At 50.8% G+C, this 21,418-nt stretch overlaps 1 protein-coding gene across 1 annotated transcript in view; it reads left to right on the top strand.

Moving 5' to 3' along the window:
- Positions 1-21,418, top strand: part of TMEM8B (transmembrane protein 8B) — an 804,010-nt gene that overhangs the window by 599,020 nt on the left and 183,572 nt on the right. The window lies entirely within an intron of this gene.

Consider the following 21,418-nt stretch of genomic DNA (forward strand, 5'->3'; position numbering starts at 1 on the left):
CTCAGTTGTGCTGTGTGATGGTCTGAGGGGGGAGAGTGAGCCTTTGGTATTTGGCCATAGGGTTCTGAAAAGCGATGGCATAGAATGAGAAGGCCTGGCCTCCTGCCAGTAAACATTGTGTAGGTGCAGCGAGTGGAGAGAGTTCCTTGACCGATGTTGACTCTTATTCTGGGAGTCGGTGTGCCAGGATAGAAGAGGTTGTAAAGAAGGTTTGTTGGCTTGAACTGGGTGCGGGGTTTGGAGAGATGCTTCGGTATGGGGGCAGGGTATGGGGGTGGGAGCCCAGATGTGATCCTGATTGCACTGACCATAGATCATGCATTCTGTCTCCGGCATGGAAGGTGGCGGTTAAGGAGCGGGTGAGGGTGGGGTTGAGGAGGTCTTCACGGAGTATGTTGCCTTTGTTTAGGTAGGAGAGGGTTAGCCGGACCTGTTGAGGCCCAGTGGATGGTTGGATCCTCCAGCAAAATGTTGTTGCTTTCAAACTCTCTGGGTCTTCATCTTGCTACAGTCCTTGAAGGAGCTTGGCCTCAACTTGAAGGAGGATGGGCTCGGCATGAAGGAGGTTGGGCTCGGCTTGAAGGAGGCTGGCCTCAGCTTGAAGGAGGTTGGGCTCGGCTTGAAGGGGGTTGGGCTCGGCTTGAAGGGGGTTAGGCTCTGCCTGAAGGAGGTTGGGCTCTGCCTGAAGGAGGTTGGGCTCTGCTTGAAGGAGGTTATGCTCGGCTTTAATGAGGTTAGGCTCGGCTTGAAGGAGGTTGGGCTCGGCTTGAAGGAGGTTGTGCTTTGGCTTGAAGGAGGTTGGGCTCGGCTTGAATGAGTTTGGGCTTGGCTTGAAGGAGGTTGTGCTTTGGTTTGAAGGAGGTTGGCCCCAGCTTGAAGGAGGTTGGCCTCGACTTGAAGGATGTTGTGCTTTGGCTTGAAGGAGGTTGGCCTCGACTTGAAGGAGGTTGGGCTCGGCTTGAAGGAGGTTGGACTCGGCTTGAAGGAGGTTGTGCTTTGGCTTGATGGAGTTTGGGCTTTGCCTGAAGGAGGTTAGGCTCTGCCTGAAGGAGGTTAGGCTCGGCTTGAAGGAGTTTGGCTCGGTTTGAAGGAGATTGCGCTCGATATAGAGACGCATAGACTTAGCATTTGAAGAGAGGTTAGGGTGAAGCCATTTAGATGCAAGCTGGACTGTTAGTCCTATGTTTGCCTCCCTTGAGGCAAAGGAATTCCATGTGGTGTACGATTTGAAGTAAAGTGCAGACACCTGTTGCTTGGCTAGTGTGCAGGCACGATCGGGAGCTGGACATGTCACTGGTGAAGGACACATGGCTAGAGCTGTGTGATGTCTGCTTTCTGGCTCAGGCATGATGCCTGACCTGGAATGTAGAACCCTACAGGTTCCATGGAAAGCCATGATAGCCCAGGAGTCTGGATAGAGTCTTGGGGGACCACACTCTGGATATTGGCTGGAAGGAAGGGGACCAGGAGCTGGATACGTCGGGTTGTCTGTTCTGTGGCCTCTCTGTATAGAACGGGACTGGACAGTTGAGTTTGGGGTAAAGGAGCGAGCAAGGGTGTGCAGATTCTTGTGACCAATGGCGTTGATGCTGCTGAGGGGTCCTGGGCCCTTGTTGGGGACACTCAGGGCATCATTGGTGACATGGATAGCTGGCTCAGGTTTGGGGGTGCATTGCTCTGTCTGGAGGTCGTGGGGGTTGTGGATTTGCACTACTGTTTTGTTTATGTATATGGGCTCGTGAAACTGATGAGAAATCTTGCCCAGTCATCGCGGCATTATTTTGGCAAATGTTAGAAATGGTGTAATGTGACTTAGGGAGGTGTGTGGACGTCACACGGAGGAAATGTGCACAGCGAATAAACATGATGATTTTAGAGAATAGATTAGTATTCTTCTAATGCTTGATTATGAAATATAAGATATTTTGTTGTGGATTTTTGTATGTAATATCTTTGAAAGTACGTCATGTTAAAGTTCCTGTTGTCATCCTTGACCCTGGAGGTAACCATGGCGCTGTTAGCGCCATGGTTGCCTGCAAAACCTTACCGATTCCGCCTTGGTGAATGGAGCAATTACCGCCCCATTCCAAGGTTGGCGGGGCGGTAATTCCCCATTCACCATTGGCCCTTCCCCATTCCCATTTTAGCCCCCATAGGGCTCAATGGAATGGGGAAGGCGGTAATAATGGTACTGCAAATTGCGGTACCGTTATTTCCTCTAAAGTCCCTTTGCGGGTCCCGTCCTTAACGAATGGTTTTACCAGCCGTTAAGGGAGGACCCGCAAAGGGACCTCGGAATAGGGCGGTAAGGGATTACCGGCACCGGTGCCCTTACCGGTACCGGTAATCCCTTACCGCCCGGGTCGTAATGAGGCCCCTTGTCTTAAATAGGCTGCTTATTCCCCTATGATGGTCACACTTGACAGGAAGACATGTCCGGGGGCAAATTAGTAGATAGGCACATGTTAATATCATTTGGACGCGGTGCAGAAGAGTTTGCTTAAAGAGACACTGGGCCTCATTACACGATGGCGGAGAACAATGGCGCTATTAGCGCCATGGTTCATGCTGGTAAAATACCGGCACCGCCTTGGCGTAAAGGGGAATTACCGCCCCATTCCAAGGTTGGCGGGGCGGTAATTCCTCCTTCCACCATTGCCTTTCCCCATTCCCATTTTTGGCCCATAGGGCTCAATGGGAATGGGGAAGGCGCTAATTACGGTACCGCAAATTGCGGTACCGTAATTAGCTCCCTGGGTCCCTTTGCGGGTTGGTTTTTAACACCTGCAAAAAGCAGGCATTAAATCCCCCAACCCGCAAAGGGACCTTGTAGTAAAGCGGTAAGGATTTACTGGTACTGGTATTTTACCAGTACCCGTAAATCCTTACCGCCATCTGTGTAATGAGGCCCACTAAGAGGAAAGAGTCTGTAGTTGGTGTCTTTGCCCCAGGCGATTAACCTAAGACTAAACTCTTAAAACTGTTTAAGACTAAACTCTCAGACTGGCTTGTTTTCGGGGGTGTTTTGACTCAGCATTTTTGCACGTGGGTAAATAGGAAAGACTTCTGATAGGTGTAAAACGTCTCCCTGCTGTTGTCACTTACCACATTTTGAAACACTTTTTACGAATTATTAATCAGGTAATTATTAACTATCAGACGACAGAAACTATATTACAATAAATTTAAAAACAATGCTAAAATACAAAGGGCCTCATTACGAGTTTGGTGGTATCCCCTCTTCCCTCAAACACTCCCTTGTGTACCCCTTCCTGAAAAGGACTTCTGAAGACCCCTCGTGTCCAGCCAACTACCAGCCATCTCTATCGCTCCCTTCCTTGGGAAACTTGTGAGAAGTTGGCCTTCCCCCAACTAACTCAGTATATTGCGCTCGTTTGTTGACTACACAACCATCAATCTGGATTCTGAGCATTCAGAGGCACGGAAACTGCTCTTCTGAAAACCCGTGAAGAACTGCTTCAATCTCCTGACTCCAACTCTCCAGCTGTTCTCATTCTACTTTATCTTTCCTCTGCATTTGATACAGTCAACCCCACCATCCTCATAACACGGCTCCAAGATACCCTTGGTATCTGGGAGCGGGCACTATACTGGCTGACCTCCTTCCTCACTGACTGTCCCTCCCAGGTTACCCTGGGATCTTTCTCCTCTCCCACCTCTATCTCCACTTGTGGCGTTCCCCAGGGCTCTAACCTTTCACCCTGGCTTGTTAACATCTATCTCGACCCGCTTGCTCACCTTATCTCAACTTTCTCCCGCACTTCCACTGTTATGCAGACAACACGCAACTCTTCTTCAAACTTCTCTCTGATCCTCTTCCTACGTCCTTTACCATTCCTGACTGTCCATCTGCCATCCAGTCCTGGTGTGCCTCGAATGATCTCTGTCTCAATGCCAGCAAGACTGAGATCCTTGCTAGTGGGACTCTGGCTCCATCTTTGCCCCCTTCACTCTGGCCACCCTCTGTAGGCTCTCCCCGTCTCCTTCCTCTGAAGCCAGAAAATGTGAGTCATCTTCAACTCCTCTCTCAATGTCCTTCCTCACATCATATATCTTGCTAAGAAGGCCCATTTCCAACTCAACCTCCTCAGAGGTATCCTCCCTTTCCTCACTTTTCCCCATTAGCTCAACGTCTCTAGAGCTCTGGTACTCTCTAGGCTGTACTATTGCAACAGCCTCTTCCGTATCTTACATCTTCCTCTCTATGTCCCCTCCAGCTAATCCAGAACAGGGCTGAGAGACTTATCCTTGGCCTCACGCCCAAGGACCACATCTCTCCAGCCCTAAAATCTCTCCACTGTCTTCCGGTTGCTGCAAGGGTCAAATTCAAAGCCCTCTGCATCATCTATAAGGCTGTCTGAGGCTAGGGACCATGCTATTTACAACTTGCTCTCACCAAATACTCTCCCTCCAGATCTCTACGAAACTTTGACTTCAACTCTCTGCATGCCAATCGCTTCTCTAAGCAGCAAGTAGGTGGCCGATCTATTTCCTTGGGCGTATCTCCTCAAATTCTGCAAGCTCCTCAAGACGTTCATCTTCTCCCCCTTCTACCCCTCTCTCCCTCCTGTGCTAAACACCTCAGTCAGGAAGATTGGTGGCCTGGACCCTTATGTGTCCTTTTGGGTGCTGGCCTTCCGTCTAATCTGGTTGCAGCCTCTGCCCTCCCTCTACCCTTGCCCGTGGGCACCCATTGTCCTGTGCTGTCTGACAGGCCTGCACGTATTGTACTGGCAGGTGACCACTTTCCTCCAAGTGGTTTATATCAGGCACTTGCCTGTTGCCATGGAACTGCCTCTCTGGCGCTGCCCCCTACGTGTAGCCTCTAGCACTTACCCCCTTTCCCTGTCCCTTCTCTCTCTGCACCTGCACGTTCCAAGCGCTCACAAGGCCTAGTAGGACGGCCTCCGTCTTTGTGCATCATTGTTATTCTATTTGTCTTGTTGTTCCCTTCTTGCCTCCCCTTTTCCCTGTGGGTGCTTTGAAACACAATTTCTTGATGTATAAGCACAATAAATAAATACATAAAAATCTGGGCTGTAAATCCTTCAAACTGTATTACCATTACTGCCACTTGGTCTGCCGTGGGTTACCGCTGGTGTAAATCCTCATTCTTTGAGTGCACAGGACTCAATGGTGTATTTTCGGCAGAATCCCTGCTGCAGTAATTCTGTCCAATTTTTGTGGAAATCTGGCGGATTTAACTCCGGTTCATGGCTGGAGGTGAATCCTCCAACTTTCTGCCAAACCTATAGTTGGGCGGTGCAGTAATCGGCAGCACACGGTAACATCGCAGCATTTACCTGCACTGCCCAACTTGCAATGAGGCCCAACGTGCTTTGATTCTGGGAGGCACATAGTGGTTGTGAATGAAAATGGATAAGGCATAAAATAAGTGGGAGCACACATTTTGGGAGGGAAAGGCCCTGTGCCGTGTTTACCTTCCCTAATGGGCCATTACACAGAGCCGTGTAGTCTTGAGAGGCTTTCTCATGTGTGTGGATTAGAAGATGCCCAAAGCTAATAAGATGCTTTTTGGTAGATACCATTAAGGGTTTTAGGAGGTCTGATGACTTTCCATTCTTACTTCTGGTGCCGGCCCTTTCTGTTACCCAATGGCGAGAATAGTGGGCCCTCCTCTGTAGGGAATTCTCCCATTTTCTCATAAGCAGCGAGTCCAAACTCTCACCCCCAATACTATTTATGCCCCCTCTTTTCTCATGTATGATGACCAAGCCTCCCTTCATTTGAGGCGCCAAAGCTTCGCCAAAGACACACCAGAAATTCTTAATGGCGATCTAGACGTGGTAACAGGTCACAATGCGTCCATTCGAGCCTCTTCCGAAGTGTCCTGTTTTTTTGTGTCCTGCTCTAGCGATAAGTGTGCATACCTATCTGGGGATCAACAGAGAGCTGTGTAAGGGGGCGCACCCAGACGGTATGCAAGGTGTGTGCGTCACAGAGGCGCTGGAATGGGTAGAGGAGTGGGGGAATGATGTCTGGATGGGGAGAATTAGGGAAGTGTTGGGGTGGTCAATAAAGTTCCCCGTGAGAAAGAGGGGCTTACGCTGCATGCACCATATTGATGACTGGGGGAGCGGTGAAGTTGGAGCAATGTTGCAATTTTATATGTATCTACCATAGTTAATGAGAATGAGATATGTGTGACATTTAGTTTTACATTATGTTTAAGTTGATACATTTAGATTTGCACGCACATAGCAAGATAAATGTCAAAACCGCCCATGAAATATAAACAAAATGGCCCTCATTACAACTCAGGCGTTAAGGGTTAACGCCACCGTTAACCCTTAACGCCTGATTCCCACCTTAACGCCTGCTTTTTGCAGGCGTTAAGTTCCATGGTGCTAATTACGGCACCGTAATTTACGGTGCCGTAATTAGCGCCTTCCCCACTCCCATTATGCCCTATGGGGCAAAAATGGGAATGGGGAAGGGAAAATGGGAAATGGGGATTTACTGCCCCACTCACCTTGTAATGGGGCGGTAAATCCGCCATCCACCATGGTGTAAACGTAGTTTACACCATGGTGGTAAAGTTGGTGTACTTAGCACCTCAGTTGTAATGAGGGCCAATGTACGTATGGTGGGCCACGTAATCACTTAGAAACTGGCCAATGAGGAACTTCACAATGCGCTTGCGAGAAAGGAGATTTGTCATTAAGAAACCACTGTAAAGAGGACACGGTAGTGATAAACATGCATGCACTGATATACATATATGGGGAAATGTACAAATCTGTACGCCATGTGCTCTTTCATGAATTTGATTAGTCTCTGTAGTCAGAACCCGCAAGGTGAACTCGGAGTGACTGAAAAATGTGGATTTAAAAGGTTGAAGGCTTAGTTAAGGCAGCTTTCACAATAATCAGATGGTCACACACAGGAGGGTCTGGCCTTTTTATGGACTGGCAGTATCGCGGGGAGGAGATGTAATCTTTTAAGTGTATGGGAGTTTGTTATTTACTGTTTAAGGAAATTTGTACATCTGTTTACGGCCGAGTAATAAACCTGAAGTGAAGGGACGACTGAAGCCAGAGTTGACTGTTACTTCATGTGTTTCAATTATTTTCTCAGATTGTGTCCAGAGGTCATGTGTGTTGAATTGGTAGTCATTTAGATTAGAGTGTTGCAGGGACGCCAGCAAGTCTGGGTGGGTGAGATGATTATCACCAGTTCAAAGGAAACATATATACTCTTCTCCTCCCCAAATAGTTTGAAGTGTCTTTGCAAACCATGCACAGTCATGTCTGGGGTTATAAGGTCCCAGGCCAGATGAAACTTGTAATGAATTATCTTTAAATTTGTAACTATTTGATGATGTCACAACCTACCACTGACAAATCCCAAAAGGGGCTGTGCTGTACACATGAGCCGAAGATGGTAGCTTAAATGACATGTGACCAATGAGAGCAGGGGAATTGGAGAGATTGGATTTATTTGTATAGGTTTTGACCAATCATGTGTGGGGGTGGTTTGTAATAAAATATATGGAAGTGTATTTACTGTTGCAAAAATGTATATAATGTGTCAACATGTGTGGTTCAGGGAGACGCAGGTTAGTTTGACTCTATAGAATCATCTAGCCCTTCCCAGGCCCGATTGTGCAATAAACTTGCTTTACGTAACCCTGCACTCGCTTCATAAGTGGTGGACCTGCTTTGGATTAAGGTGATTCATCCCCACAGATATGTCGAGTGATCCTCGATTGGAGAGATGTTCTTTGGAGAGTAGGTTCTTCAGGTGCTTCCTGAAGTGTACGATGGGGGAGGGTACAAATAGAAATCCCTGTATTTGAAAATTGGACGTATAGAGTTCTGTCAATAAAGAGCAGCTCTTCCATTCTGCAGTTTCCATCCTTAGAATGTCAAAAAGCGGGTGCATGCTGGGATCGTTTACTTTTGTGTTTACATGAAACCACAGACATCAAATGAGTGGGAATATCTGACTAAAGGATGCAGTAGAGACCTCATCAGCCTAGAATGCAGCTGTCCCCCAGCACAAGGTGCCCTAGGTTGTTTTTTAGTTTTGGCTACTAAGTGGTTCATTAGCACCACCTATAAACTGAAACTACTGCATTGTTAGGACAGGAAATGTGAGGATGTACACACAGTTGCTTGGTGTGGTTTGGGAGAGTACTCATCAATTGACTGCCTTTAGCCATGGTAATCCTCATGGCAATGTTCACCCATCACGTGGTCCTCCCAACTAAATGCACTCTGCTGGGATATCTTTGTGATAGCTTTGTTAGCAGTAACATACAACTTTGTGCTGTATAGGATCTGCCAGTGTTATCCCTAACTCGTTTTAAGAGAGGTAATGGCTTAATTGTCGCTCTAAACGAGCTCTCGATGCAATAAAATGCCTGAGTGTGCCTTCAGCCACTTGTAATGATGTGCTACGTTAATTGGCTTTTATAGCAACACCTGTGTCCTCATATCTGTTCCATGCACTAAAATCCTGCTAAAAACAATCATTGGCAAAGCCAACCTTTTTGGTTTGTGTATAGATATTAGATAGGCATTTTCCAAGCACTGACACCATATGCCCAAGAAGGTGCTCACACTATCTTCCACTGGCCATCTTATGGCCAGGTAGTACCATTATGGCAGTTCTTGGGAAATGCCTACCTGATATGATATATGATATGATATGACATTTATAATGCGCCTGTACACAAAAGTGTTTCTAGGCTTGACAAGACAGGGAGGGGGAAACAGAGGGAGGACAAATCTACATTCTTACTAGGTCTTGTGTCATTCAGATTGCGCAAAATTGTAGCCAGCTGATGGCTCAGTGCAGGTGATCAAAAGGCGCAGCCAATGGGAGGCTCATAAGTGCAAAGAGAGGGGACTGCAGGGTTACGGATACAGCCCACAAGTGTTGAGGGAGCCAAGAGGCAGTGTGAGGTGCAACTGAACAGACAGGGACCTGGGCCCAAGTTCAAAGGGTGGCCAGGTGACCAGTGTGTGGAACAGATGGGTCATCCGCAGGGGAGAGGAAGAGAGAAAGAGAAAGCTGAAGCAAAGAGGAAGGCCTTGAGTTGCTTCTGGAACTGAAGATTAATCTCCTCATGTTTGAGAGAGGCAGGGAGGCTGTTCCAGAGGGAGGCCCCAGCCGAGGAGATAGATCTGACCCCAACTCTCTGCTTGGAAAAGCGGCTTACCCCCAGAGAGTTGGAGGTGGATGAGCGGAGAGCTCAAGATGGGTGATACTTAGGAAGAGAGAGTTGGAGATAGTGAGGTCCCAGGCCCCAGAAAGCCTTGCGGATAATGCAGAGGGTCTTGAACTTGACCCTTGCCGCCACTGGGAGCCAGTGAAGAGATTTCAGAGCTGGAGAGATACGATCCTTGGGCTTGATGCCAAGGACAAGTCTTGCAGTCCCGTTCTGGATAAGTTGTAGCGGACGGAGAGTAGAGGCAGGAATATTTAGTACCTATGCCCACATTGAAGCTCAAACTGTTGGCTTTGAGAATGCTTCTTTTCTCTACTATCTGCTGTATTCCCCAGTTTTTTTCCTGCCGATCCTTGGGAGCAGGCGGTCTTAGAATTTATAGAAACAAAGTCTGTATTTTAGTTTTCAATATCCTTCTGGTGCAAAACAAGCATTTTTCATCCCACATGTTCCTCTCGTAAATGTACGCGACAAGGGATGTGAGCCGGAAGAGGTAAATAGCGTAAGAATACCAAAACCATGGAAGAAGTGATAGAATCAAGACCAAAACTTGCGTTAGGTGCGCGAGGGTGCAATGGGGCAAGAGCCAGGAAGGGCAGACGATCCACCCTTAAAATTGAAAGATTAGCAACATCCAGAAAAAGGGAAACACACAAGATATTAAGTACATTTGCAAGTCAGTATTTATCCAACAATGCCTTAACCTAGAACCCTACTACAGTAACATCTGGAAAGCCAGAAAAGAGGAGGTAATCTTATTTTGCCCTGTTCTTTAGTTCTAATCTGCGCTGGAAGGCACTTAAAATTGCTTTGGCATAATATGATATGATATGATATGATATGACATTTGTAACGCACCTATACACAAGTAATTAGAGGCACAACGAGGCAAGCAAGGGGGAACAGAGGGAGGACAAAGACAACGATCTTACTAGCTCAAGTGACATTGAAATTGCACAAGTGCAGGGGAGGGGGAGGGGAAAAGTGCCAGGGGAAAGGGAAGGGGCAGTGCTGTACATGGGTTCAAAACAATAACAAGAAGTGTGGCCAGAAGGTGGCAGGTGCAAGGGTAAGTGCAGACAGCAGGTGTCCAAAAGTGCAGGTAGGGGGAATGTAGGGTCACAGATACAGAACCAAGTGCAGGGGTTGCCAGGAGGCAGTGTGGGTGTGCAACTAGGCGGGCAGGGACCTGGGCCTGAAATCAGAGGGTAGCCAGGTGACCAGTGCAGTATCAGACAGGAAACCAGCAGGGGAGAGGAAGAGAGAAGGACGAAGTAAAGAGGAAGGTCTTGAGGTGCTTCCGGAACTGGAGATGGTTCTGCTCAAGTTTCAGAGAGGCAGGGAGGCTGTTCCAGAGGGAGGGCCCAGCCGAAGAAAGAGATCTACCAGCAACACGTTGCTTGGGGAAGCGACTGACCCTGAGGGAGTTGGAGGTGGAGGTGGAGGAGCGGAGAGCTGGAGTAGGAAGGTATTTAGAGAGCATTGGAGAAATTGATGACCCAGGCCCCAGAAGGCCTTGTGCACAATGCAGAGGGTCGTGAACTTAATCCTTGCAGCCACTGGGAGCCAATGCAGAGATAGGACCATTGGGCTTGAGGCCAAGGACACGTCTCGCAGTCCTGATCTGGATGAGTTGCAGAGGGTGGAGAGGAGAAGCAGGCATATTTAGAAAGAGGCTGTTGCAGTAGTCCAGCCTAGAGAGAACCAGAGCTCTAAAGACAGTGAGCTTCTGGGAGAAGGAGAGGAAAGGAAGAATACTGAGGCGGTGCAGTTGGTAGTTTGATTTCTTAGAGACGTCAGAGATATGAGGGGAGAGGGAGAGTGTGGAGTCGAAGATAACCCCGAGGTTCTTAGCCTCACATGTGGCAGGTGGAAGAGGGCCAAGGGAGGTAGACCAGAGAGTGAGAGGAAAGGAGGGTGCAGGTGTGCCGATGAGGAGAATATCCGTCTTACTGGCATTAAGGGAGAGATCGTTGGTGGCACACTACTCCTGGGTAGCAGACAGACAGTCAGAGATGAAAGAGGGAGAAGAGGTGGCAAAGGGGAGACTGAAAACAAGCTGAGTGTCATCCGCATAGCACTGAAAGTTGGAGCAGAGAGAAGCAATGCAGTGGGCGAGGGGTGCCAGATACTGGTTGAAAAGCCAGGGAGAGAGGTTAGACCACTGTTGAACCCCACAAGTGGAGAGTGAGATAGAGGAAAGGAAGGACCCAAGTTGGACCTGGGAGGGTCGGTTGGAGAGGAAGCAGGTCGGCCAGGCCAGGGCCTGATTAGTGATAGCCAGGTTATCACGAAGGCAGTTGAGCAGGATGGCATGGATGACCGTGTCAAAGGCAGAAGAGAGATCAAGTAGGATGAAGACAGACGGGAGATTAGAATCAAGGTTGGAGAGCAGGTCTTAACGGATGTTCAGGAGAGCAGTTCGCATGCTTTTGGCTGCTCTGAAGCCAGACTGATGGTCATGGAGACAACCAACAGAATCAGTGTGAGGATTAAGCTGGGAGATGGCCAGCTTTTACAGGAGTTTGCCCAGGAAAGGAGTGATAGAGATCGAGCGATACTTGGCCGGCCAGGAGGGGCCGGCTGTGGGTTTTTTGAGAAGAGGGTACACAAGAGAGTGCTTCAGAGGGGAGGGGAAAGCTCCAGTGGTGAAGGAGTGGTTGCAGTCGGCCAGGGCAGGAGCGAGAGTGTCAATATGGTCCTTGATGGTTTTGGAGTGTAGAGGAGGTCCCAGACGTGACCTGCACCCCTGCCCCTCATTTCGAGCTGCCAGGACGGTACTCGCCAAGGTGCGTGACGTATGAAGAGCAAATGAACCAACAGAGAGCCGCACTGGGTCTCTGCCCAGTGTACATTAGAAGTTCCGTGCCTGTTGAAGCGCCCATAACCAGACAACCCTGGGCAGCACGATACCCTATCAGACAGCCATACCAGCCGCTGATACGAAATGAGGAGTACCTACATAAAGTCCACGAAGAGACCCAAAGAGCCTTAATGGAAGGCCAGCAGAAATGACATAAGTGACTGAACAGAGTCGCAAATGAACAAAACTGGCTATCAAAGGCCAGTGCGAGCAGTTATGAAAATAGATGTAATGGACACAGGAGAGAGACGATGCTAAAACGTAAGGAAACGTGTTACAAGACAAAATGAAAGTAACCAACCAGTCAAACGTGTGTAAATAGGCTTGGAACGCAAGAATCAAAGAAAATGATACTGCTTGCAATGCTTATTAGAATAATAAAAGCGGCATGAGCCAACTATATATCTACCTCAAGGAGTACATTATACAAGTGTGACTCCATTTTGTAAAGCAGAAGTGTGCCCAGGCTGGCCAAGGCCTGGCAGGCCAAGTTTCACAACCCAGCCCGAACAGAGAGGAAGAGCGGAATCGAAATTCAACAAAGAGCGGCTCATGTCTGGGAAATCAAGGTCACCCAGAGAAAGGGAGGAGAGAGCGTCAACTCGCAAGAATCAAACTTCGGAGCATACCAGCTCGCCCGTGAAGGTCAAGATAAGAGAGGCCCAGGCAGGTGGCAGAGCCGAAGCAGAATTAAATACAATAAAAGCTGGAAACTGAAGCAGATTCATGGTGAACAGACACATGACCAGCCAGGCGCGAAGAAGTATCACCGTCTGATGTTATCCAGAACACGAGGATGCCATAACTTCTCCTGATAAGAGGCTACAGTTTCGAGGCCATACCCAGCCAACTAATTGACACATAACCCTAAGATACTGATTGATGGAAGGGAGGCAGGGTGAAACTTAGGACACCAGGCACCTGGGTGTCCACTCTGCATGCTGCTAATTACAATGGGGATTTATGTCTAGGGGTGTAACCCGCCCAATCACAATGGACCAAGTAATTTAGGGTTCTATAGAACGTAGAACCAATGGGACGTCGTAGTTATAGTGACGTCTAGTACGCATGACATAGTGGGTTGGACGTAGACGCCCACCCGATAAGAGTTATCCAATCCGCATGCTCTGTTATCATATACAGATATAGCACCTATACTTAAGTTACCTTTCCTAACCAATTATATTGCATGACGATTATTGGAGAGGTAGACGTCAATGATGACGAGTTTTATGCATAAAAGTTGCTGTTCAACTGAAGATCGAGGAAGTCGGAGCGAGACAGGTGATCGCAATGCTGCTGATTTCCATTTGTTTCTCTGTTTGATGTGCTTGTCATTAAACTGACTTCCCTTTGCCAATTTACTGAGTCCTCATTATTGAGTCGTGTTGGAGTATGTGAATCCTGCACCCCCTGTCCTCACATGGTGCAGCTATCTTGTTTTACAAGTTCTGGAGGGTGAGCGCTGACCTATGGGCCCGTCAGTAACTTCCTCTCCTCTTGAACAGGACGAACATGGTTTTGACAAGACTTTCATAGATCTAGAAATCTCGCCAGGGGAGAAGAGAGGAAAGGAATAGAAAGACGGAGGAGAGGTGGATGAATGGGGATCGGCGGGAAGAGCAGGAGAGGACGAGAGGGTGGACAGGATATCCCAGGCTTTAGAGATGAAATGAGAAGCCAGGGCCGTGCAGAGAGCCTCAGAGGGGACAGGAGAGCTAAAGACTGTAGCAGGATTGGCCAGCTCCTTTCAGATTTTAAAGAGTTTGGCAGAGTTGTTTGATGCCACATAGACACAGGCTTGGATGTGGGCTCTCTTCTTAGTGTGAACAGAGAGCCGGTATTGCCTTTGGAGCAGGCGGCAGGCCAGTTTGTCAGAGGATGAACAAGATGCCCGCTATCTCCTCTTAACAACTCCTACACTTGCGTTTAAGGGTGACAGGTTGGAGTCGTACCAAGAGTTGCACTTGGCTTTGGGCTTCAAGCGGATCCTCATGACAGGGGCAAGAACATCAAGAGTATCGGAGATAGCAGAGAAGGAGCTTGGAAAGGGCAGTGTCAGGATGAGAGTCAGCCAGAGGTGGAGGAGGTGGGGGGGAAGTGGCAGTGAAAGCCTCAACTGACGCACACTTCATGGGCCGGATGACCGAGAAGGAAGGTGGCAGTGGTGGAGCTGTCTTGGCCTGCGGGGTAGAGAGAGAGAGATCGGAGGAAAGGAGATAGTGATCGCTCCAGGAGAGAGGAGTGGTGAGAGGGTTAGAGAGGGGGAGGTCAGAGGAGATGAGAACATCCAGGGTGTGCCCTGCAGAGTGAGTTGGGCCAGAGGGAAGAATAGAAAGAGAGAGAGAGTCGCAGAGGTCACGAAAGAGTACAGAGGAGGGACAAGCAGCATCCAGGTGGATGTTGAGGTCTCCAAGGAGGAGTAGTTGAGTGGTCGAGGCCAGGAGGGAGGAGCAGAGGTCAGCCCACTCAGAGAGGAAAGAGGTAGTCTGACCAGGTGGCCGATAGTAGCAATGGTGAGAGAGTGGCCAGGCGAGAGAGAAAGCCTGCAGAGAAAGCCTGCAGACAAGACATTTGCTGGTCTGATAGCGCAGCAAGTAGAGCGCTCGCTTTGACATCTGTGCAGAGCCTGCTGATACAGGTTCGAATCCCGGCAGGGCCAAACTCAGCTTTTTATCCTTCCGGGGTCGTTAAATGAGCACCACACAGCGTGGGTAATAATAAGCAGCGCTCAGATACCTGAGGGTTCGTAGCGCTATATAAATGCTAAATTATTATTGTTGTTATTTTTATTATTATTATTATTATTATTATTATTATTATTATTATTCAAAGGAGGAGTAGGCCTGAATAGGAATCACAGAGGCAGGAATTCACTCTGGGAAGATCAAGGCTACAACCCCTCCAGGACGGTTGGATCTGGCTGCGGAGAGGATCTTGGAGCCATCAGGGAGAAGAGTGTCAAAGCTTGTGACAGAGCCGGGCGTGAAGCATGTCTCAGTGAGACAGAAGACGTCGAGGTTGAGTTCTTCCAGGAGGCGGCAGATGTCGGAGGAGTGTTTGACAGCCGAGCGAGAGTGGAAAGTGGCAATATGGAGAAGGTTGCTAACCTTGAAAGACTTCTGGGGAGGAGTAAAAATCAGAGGTATGCCCTGCAGAGGTGTAGAAGGAGCCCGCGGGGGGCAGAAGAGGCAGGAGGAGAGGGCAAGGCAGCCAAGGAGGAGGCAGAGGTGGGAGGCAAGGAAGCCAGAGAGGAGAGAGAGGGCACAGCAGGAGAAGGAAGGAAGTTCATTAGGCGCGGGAAGCGTCTATCAAAGAGGAGAAGGTTGTCCTGATGGCCTTGGACCAGGACAGTGCCATTCAGGTAGACATTAATGATTACCTCAGAGGAGTGGAAGGGGTCAGGAGGGCCTTCCACCGGGTGCCACCGTTAATGGGTGAAGAAGAGAAAGGAGAGAGCACAGAGAGCATATTTCAGAACAGAACTCTGTTCTGAATCATTCATCCGGCAGCTTCCGTTCGGCTTTTCCGGTGCACACCACGCTGACTTCGCTTCACAACACCCCCACTGCCTCTCGCTTATACTTCACTCCTCCCTGGGGCCACTCTGTTTTGCTTCACCCCTCCTTGTGTCCTTTCTGTTACCCTGCCCTGTTTCCGCTAGAGCACTCTGGCCTAGCGGTGTGGGGGCTAGAGGGAGCCAGTGCAATGTAATTGCATCACTCTCTGCTTGTCCCAGCCCCGCTCTGACTCCCCCCACCCCCTTGCATAATGCCCCAGGATGTGTTCTGGGCTCGATTCAATCAAAGCCAAGAATGTATTGACAGGAACAACGCACCCGCTCCTTCGATTCAACCTTCTTTTTAATTGGCGCTCAATTATTAACCCCCCCCAACCCCCCTAAGGCTGCCCAGGGCTCTGGCGGAGTTCTTAGAAACTCATCTTTGCAATAAGTCTAGAAAGGTAGGGGTTTTCAGTTCAGTTTTAATTGGAGAGTGTTGTATAGGCTGCTGTCAGTGAGATGTTGAATGTGGTGATAGGATGGATCTGTACGTCGGCATGCGGTGGACAGAGGTCACAAAGAGATACCCAGACACTGCAGTGTGGTGTCATCTGTGGCCAGGGAGCGTATGTTGGCATGCCTGTTGACAAAGGTAATTAGGAGATACCCAGACACTGCAGAGTGGTGTCATCTGTGGCCAGGGAGCGTATGTTGGCATGTGGGTGGACAGAGCTCACGCGCTTCTCAGTAGAGATGCAGAGACTGCAGTGGGTTGAGTGTTGGTGTCCTCTGTGGGAAAGGAAGGAACGCTGGCATGTGGGTGCACACCTGTTTCTCGAAAGGGATGCAGATACCAGAGTGGGTTGAGTGTTGGTGTCCTCCGTGGCCAAGGAGGGTAAGCTGTCTTGCAGGTGGACAGAGGTCGTCCGCTTCTCGTAAAGAATGCAGCTACCAGAATGGGTTGAGTGGTGGTGTCCTCCGTGGCCAAGGAGGGTATGTTGGCATGCCGGTGGACAGAGGTCACCCACTTCTCGAGAGGGATGCAGATACCAGAGTGGGTTGAGTGTTGGTGTCCTCTTTGGCCCGGCAGGGTATGTTGACGTGCCGTTGGGCAGAGGTCACCTCCTTCTTGAGTGAGATGCAGATACCAGAGTGGGTTGAGTGTTGGTGTCCTCTTTGGCCCGGCAGGGTATGTTGACGTGCAGGTGACCAGAGGTCACCCGCTACTCGAGAGGGATGTAGATACCAGAGTAGGTTGAGTGTTGGTGTCCTCTGTGGGCTGGGAGCGTATGTTGGCATGCCGGTGGGCAGAGATCACCTGCTTCTTGAGGGGGATGCAGATACCAGAGTGGGTTGAGTGTTGGTGTCCTCTGTGGGCTGGGAGGGTATCTTGGCATGCTGGCAGACAGTGGTGACCCACTTTTTGAGTGAGATTCAGATGCCACAGTGGGTTGAGTGTTGGTGTCCTCTGTGGGCTGCGAGGGTATGTTGGCATGTCGGTGGACAGAGGTCACCCGGTTCTTAGAAGAGATGCAGAGACTGCAGTGGATTGAGTGTTGGTGTCCTCTGTGGGCAGTGAGGGTATCTTGGCATGCTGGCAGACAGAGGTCACCCGGTTCTTAGAAGAGATGCAGAGACTGCAGTGGATTGAGTGTTGGTGTCCTCTGTGGCTAGTGAGGGTGTGTTGGCATGCGGGTGAGCAGAGGTTACCCGCTTTTCGAGAGGGATGCAGATACCAGCGTGGGTTGAGTGTTGTTGTCCTCTCTGCCAAGGAGGGAATGTTGGCATGCTGGTGGGCAGAGATCACCAGCTTCTTGAGGGAGATGCAGATACCAGAGTGGGTTGAGTGTTGGCGTCCTCTGTGGCCAGGGAGGGTATGTTGGCATGCCGGTGGGCAGTGATCACCAGCTTCTTGTGGGAGATGCAGATACCAGAGTGGGTTGAGTGTTGGTGTCCTCTGTGGGCTGGTAGGGTATGTTGGCATGCCGGTGGGCAGCGATCACCAGCTTCTTGTGGGAGATGCAGATACCAGAGTGGGTTGAGTGTTGGTGTCCCATGTGGCCTTGGAGCGTATGTTGGCATGCCGGTCAACAGAGGTAATCAGCAGATACCTAGAGACTGCAGTGGGTGACAGTGGTGTCATCTGTGGCCAGGGAGCATATTGGCATGCCGGTGGGCAGAGGTCACCTCCTTCTTGAGTGAGATGCAGATGCCAGAGTGGGTTGAGCGTTGGTGTCCTCTGTGGCCTGGGAGGGTATGTTGGCATGCCGTTGGGCAGAGGTCACCTCCTTCTTGAGTGAGATGCAGATGCCAGAGTGGGTTGAGTGTTGGTGTCCTCTGTGGCATGGCTCGGGTATGTTGGCATGCCGTTGGGCAGAGGTCACCTCCTTCTTGAGTGAGATGCAGATGCCAGAGTGGGTTGAGTGTTGGTGTCCTCTGTGGCCTGGGAGGGTATGTTGGCATGCCGGTGGGCAGAGGTCACCTTCTTCTTGAGTGAGATGCAGATGCCAGAGTGGGTTGAGTGTTGGTGTCCTCTGTGGCCTGGGGGGGTATGTTGGCATGCCGGTGGGCAGAGGTCACCTCCTTCTTGAGTGAGATGCAGATGCCAGAGTGGGTTGAGTGTTGGTGTCCTCTGTGGCCTGGGAGGGTATGTTGGCATGCCGGTGGGCAGAGGTCACCTCCTTCTTGAGTGAGATGCAGATGCCAGAGTGGGTTGAGTGTTGGTGTCCTCTGTGGCCTGGGAGGGTATGTTGGCATGCCGGTGGGCAGAGGTCACCTCCTTCCTGAGTGAGATGCATATGCCAGAGTGGGTTGAGTGTTGGTGTCCTCTGTGGCCTGGGAGGGTATGTTGGCATGCCGGTGGGCAGAGGTCACCTTCTTCTTGAGTGAGATGCAGATGCCAGAGTGGGTTGAGTGTTGGTGTCCTCTGTGGCCTGGGGGGGGTATGTTGGCATGCCGGTGGGCAGAGGTCACCTCCTTCTTGAGTGAGATGCAGATGCCAGAGTGGGTTGAGTGTTGGTGTCCTCTGTGGCCTGGGAGGGTATGATGGCATGCCGGTGGGCAGAGGTCACCTCCTTCTTGATTGAGATGCAGATGCCAGAGTGGGTTGAGTGTTGGCGTCCTCTGTGGCCTGGGAGGGTATGTTGGCATGCCGGTGGGCAGAGGTCACCTCCTTCTTGAGTGTGATGCAGATGCCAGAGTGGGTTGAGTGTTGGTGTCCTCTGTGGCCTGGGAGGGTATGTTGGCATGCCGGTGGGCAGAGGTCACCTCCTTCTTGAGTGAGATGCAGATGCCAGAGTGGGTTGAGTGTTGGTGTCCTCTGTGGCCTGAGAGGGTATGTTGGCATGCCGTTGGGCAGTGGTCACCTCCTTCTTGAGTGAGATGCAGATACCAGAGTGGGTTGAGTGTTGGTGTCCTCTTTGGACCGGCAGGGTATGTTGACGTGCCGGTGACCAGAGGTCACCCGCTACTCGAGAGGGATGTAGATACCAGAGAAGGTTGAGTGTTGGTGTCCTCTGTGGGCTGGGAGTGTATGTTGGCATGCCGGTGGGCAGAGATCACCTGCTTCTTGAGGGGGATGCAGATACCAGAGTGGGTTGAGTGTTGGTGTCCTCTGTGGGCTGGGAGGGTATCTTGGCATGCTGGCAGACAGTGGTGACCCACTTTTTGAGTGAGATTCAGATGCCACAGTGGGTTGAGTGTTGGTGTCCTCTGTGGGCTGGGTGGGTATGTTGGCATGCCGGTGGGCAGAGGTCACCTTCTTCTTGAGTGAGATGCATATGCCAGAGTGGGTTGAGTGTTGGTGTCCTCTGTGGCCTGGGGGGGTATGTTGGCATGCCGGTGGGCAGAGGTCACTTCCTTCTTGAGTGAGATGCAGATGCCAGAGTGGGTTGAGTGTTGGTGTCCTCTGTGGCCTGGGAGGGTATGTTGGCATGCCGGTGGGCAGAGGTCACCTCCTTCTTGATTGAGATGCAGATGCCAGAGTGGGTTGAGTGTTGGCGTCCTCTGTGGCCTGGGAGGGTATGTTGGCATGCCGGTGGGCAGAGGTCACCTCCTTCTTGAGTGAGATGCAGATGCCAGAGTGGGTTGAGTGTTGGTGTCCTCTGTGGCCTGGGAGGGTATGTTGGCATGCCGGTGGGCAGAGGTCACCTCCTTCTTGAGTGAGATGCAGATGCCAGAGTGGGTTGAGTGTTGGTGTCCTCTGTGGCCTGAGAGGGTATGTTGGCATGCCGTTGGGCAGTGGTCACCTCCTTCTTGAGTGAGATGCAGATACCAGAGTGGGTTGAGTGTTGGTGTCCTCTTTGGACCGGCAGGGTATGTTGACGTGCCGGTGACCAGAGGTCACCCGCTACTCGAGAGGGATGTAGATACCAGAGTAGGTTGGGTGTTGGTGTCTTCTGTGGGCTGGGAGTGTATGTTGGCATGCCGGTGGGCAGAGGTCACCTCCTTCTTGAGTGAGATGCAGATGCCAGAGTGGGTTGAGCGTTGGTGTCCTCTTTGGCCTGGGAGGGTATGTTGGCATGCCGGTGGGCAGAGGTCACCTCCTTCTTGAGTGAGATGGAGATGCCAGAGTGGGTTGAGTGTTGGTGTCCCCTGTGGCCTGGGAGGGTATGTTGGCATGCCGGTGGGCAGAGGTCACCTCCTTCTTGAGTGAGATGCAGATGCCAGACTGGGTTGAGTGCGACACCTGAGAGAAGTGAAATGGGTGGCAGGTGGACTTCGACAGGATTAGAGGGATTGGCGGACTTGGATAAGCACTCTCTGATCTTCAAGAGGACTCCACCCATGTACTTCTGCGTGACGCACACACGCAGCGGCATGCATGCCACGCGCCGGAGCAGAGTGCTTGGCCGGCCTCTTCACCTTCTACCGGCCCCACACCGACCGACCGCGCACAGCAGAGGTGGAGCAGCCTCTACCTTTGCGAAGGCCTGGAGGACAGTGGGCCCCAGTGCTCCTTCAAGTGTCTATTAACTGTGCCTTTACTTTGTGCATTGTGGGTCCCGTAACCCTCATGCCTAAGCCGTCTCTCTGCTGCCACACGACCTGCACAGAATGTAAGCATAGGGGTCAGTGTTGCTAGGTAACCGTGCTGGGAATCGAGCACCTTCTATGGGTGATGTGAGGTGCCTGCAGGCCAGCACAGCAAGCAGCCCTGTATCAGTACCCCAGCAGGAGCTCCGTGTGTGGCCTGTACATTGCATATAGCGCACTGCCGTGGGTGCATTAACCCATTGTACCTCTTTTCTCTGGCACCAGGAGGCTAAATGTGTATCTTGCCTCCCATTGGCCCTTTAGACTCCTCTTTCAGCCCAATTGCGAGGACGTTTAGTTTCGCAGAGATTCGGAGGTGTTCTGCCCTGGCCTGCGGTCGCGCAGTCCAGGCAGAGCAATGCTGGGGGCACACGGGTGCCTCAATGGCCGGGGGCCACCCAGGCCAACACCAAAGACGGGGCACCGGCACCTTGATGCAGAGTTGCCCAGCAGGGCCTCTGCTAACATGGGGTTGGGGGGCATCAGAGGCAGCATTGCCCAGCAAGGGCACTGTCAGAGTGGAGGGCCAAGCATCAGCAGGCCCTCTCTCTGCCTACTGTGGAGCGCCAGCATCGCCTGCAGCAATAACACACAGCAGAGACAGGAGTCCGTTCACATCGACTGTCGAACTGCTGGAAACAGCCTGTTTCTTTTATTGTGTTTCTGTCACATGGTCACAACATGTGACCTTGCCACGAGCCCTGAGTGGGACCATTTTCCCAAGAGGAGTGGCACGCCACAGAAGGGTGGGCCGGCTAAATGCTGATTCCAGCAGGTAGGTGTGGGGTTTATTGATGTTGGC

The sequence above is a fragment of the Ambystoma mexicanum genome, chromosome 6p, assembly GCF_040938575.1.
Source record: "Ambystoma mexicanum isolate Mex_15411 chromosome 6p, UKY_AmexF1_1, whole genome shotgun sequence".
NCBI lineage: Eukaryota > Metazoa > Chordata > Amphibia > Caudata > Ambystomatidae > Ambystoma > Ambystoma mexicanum.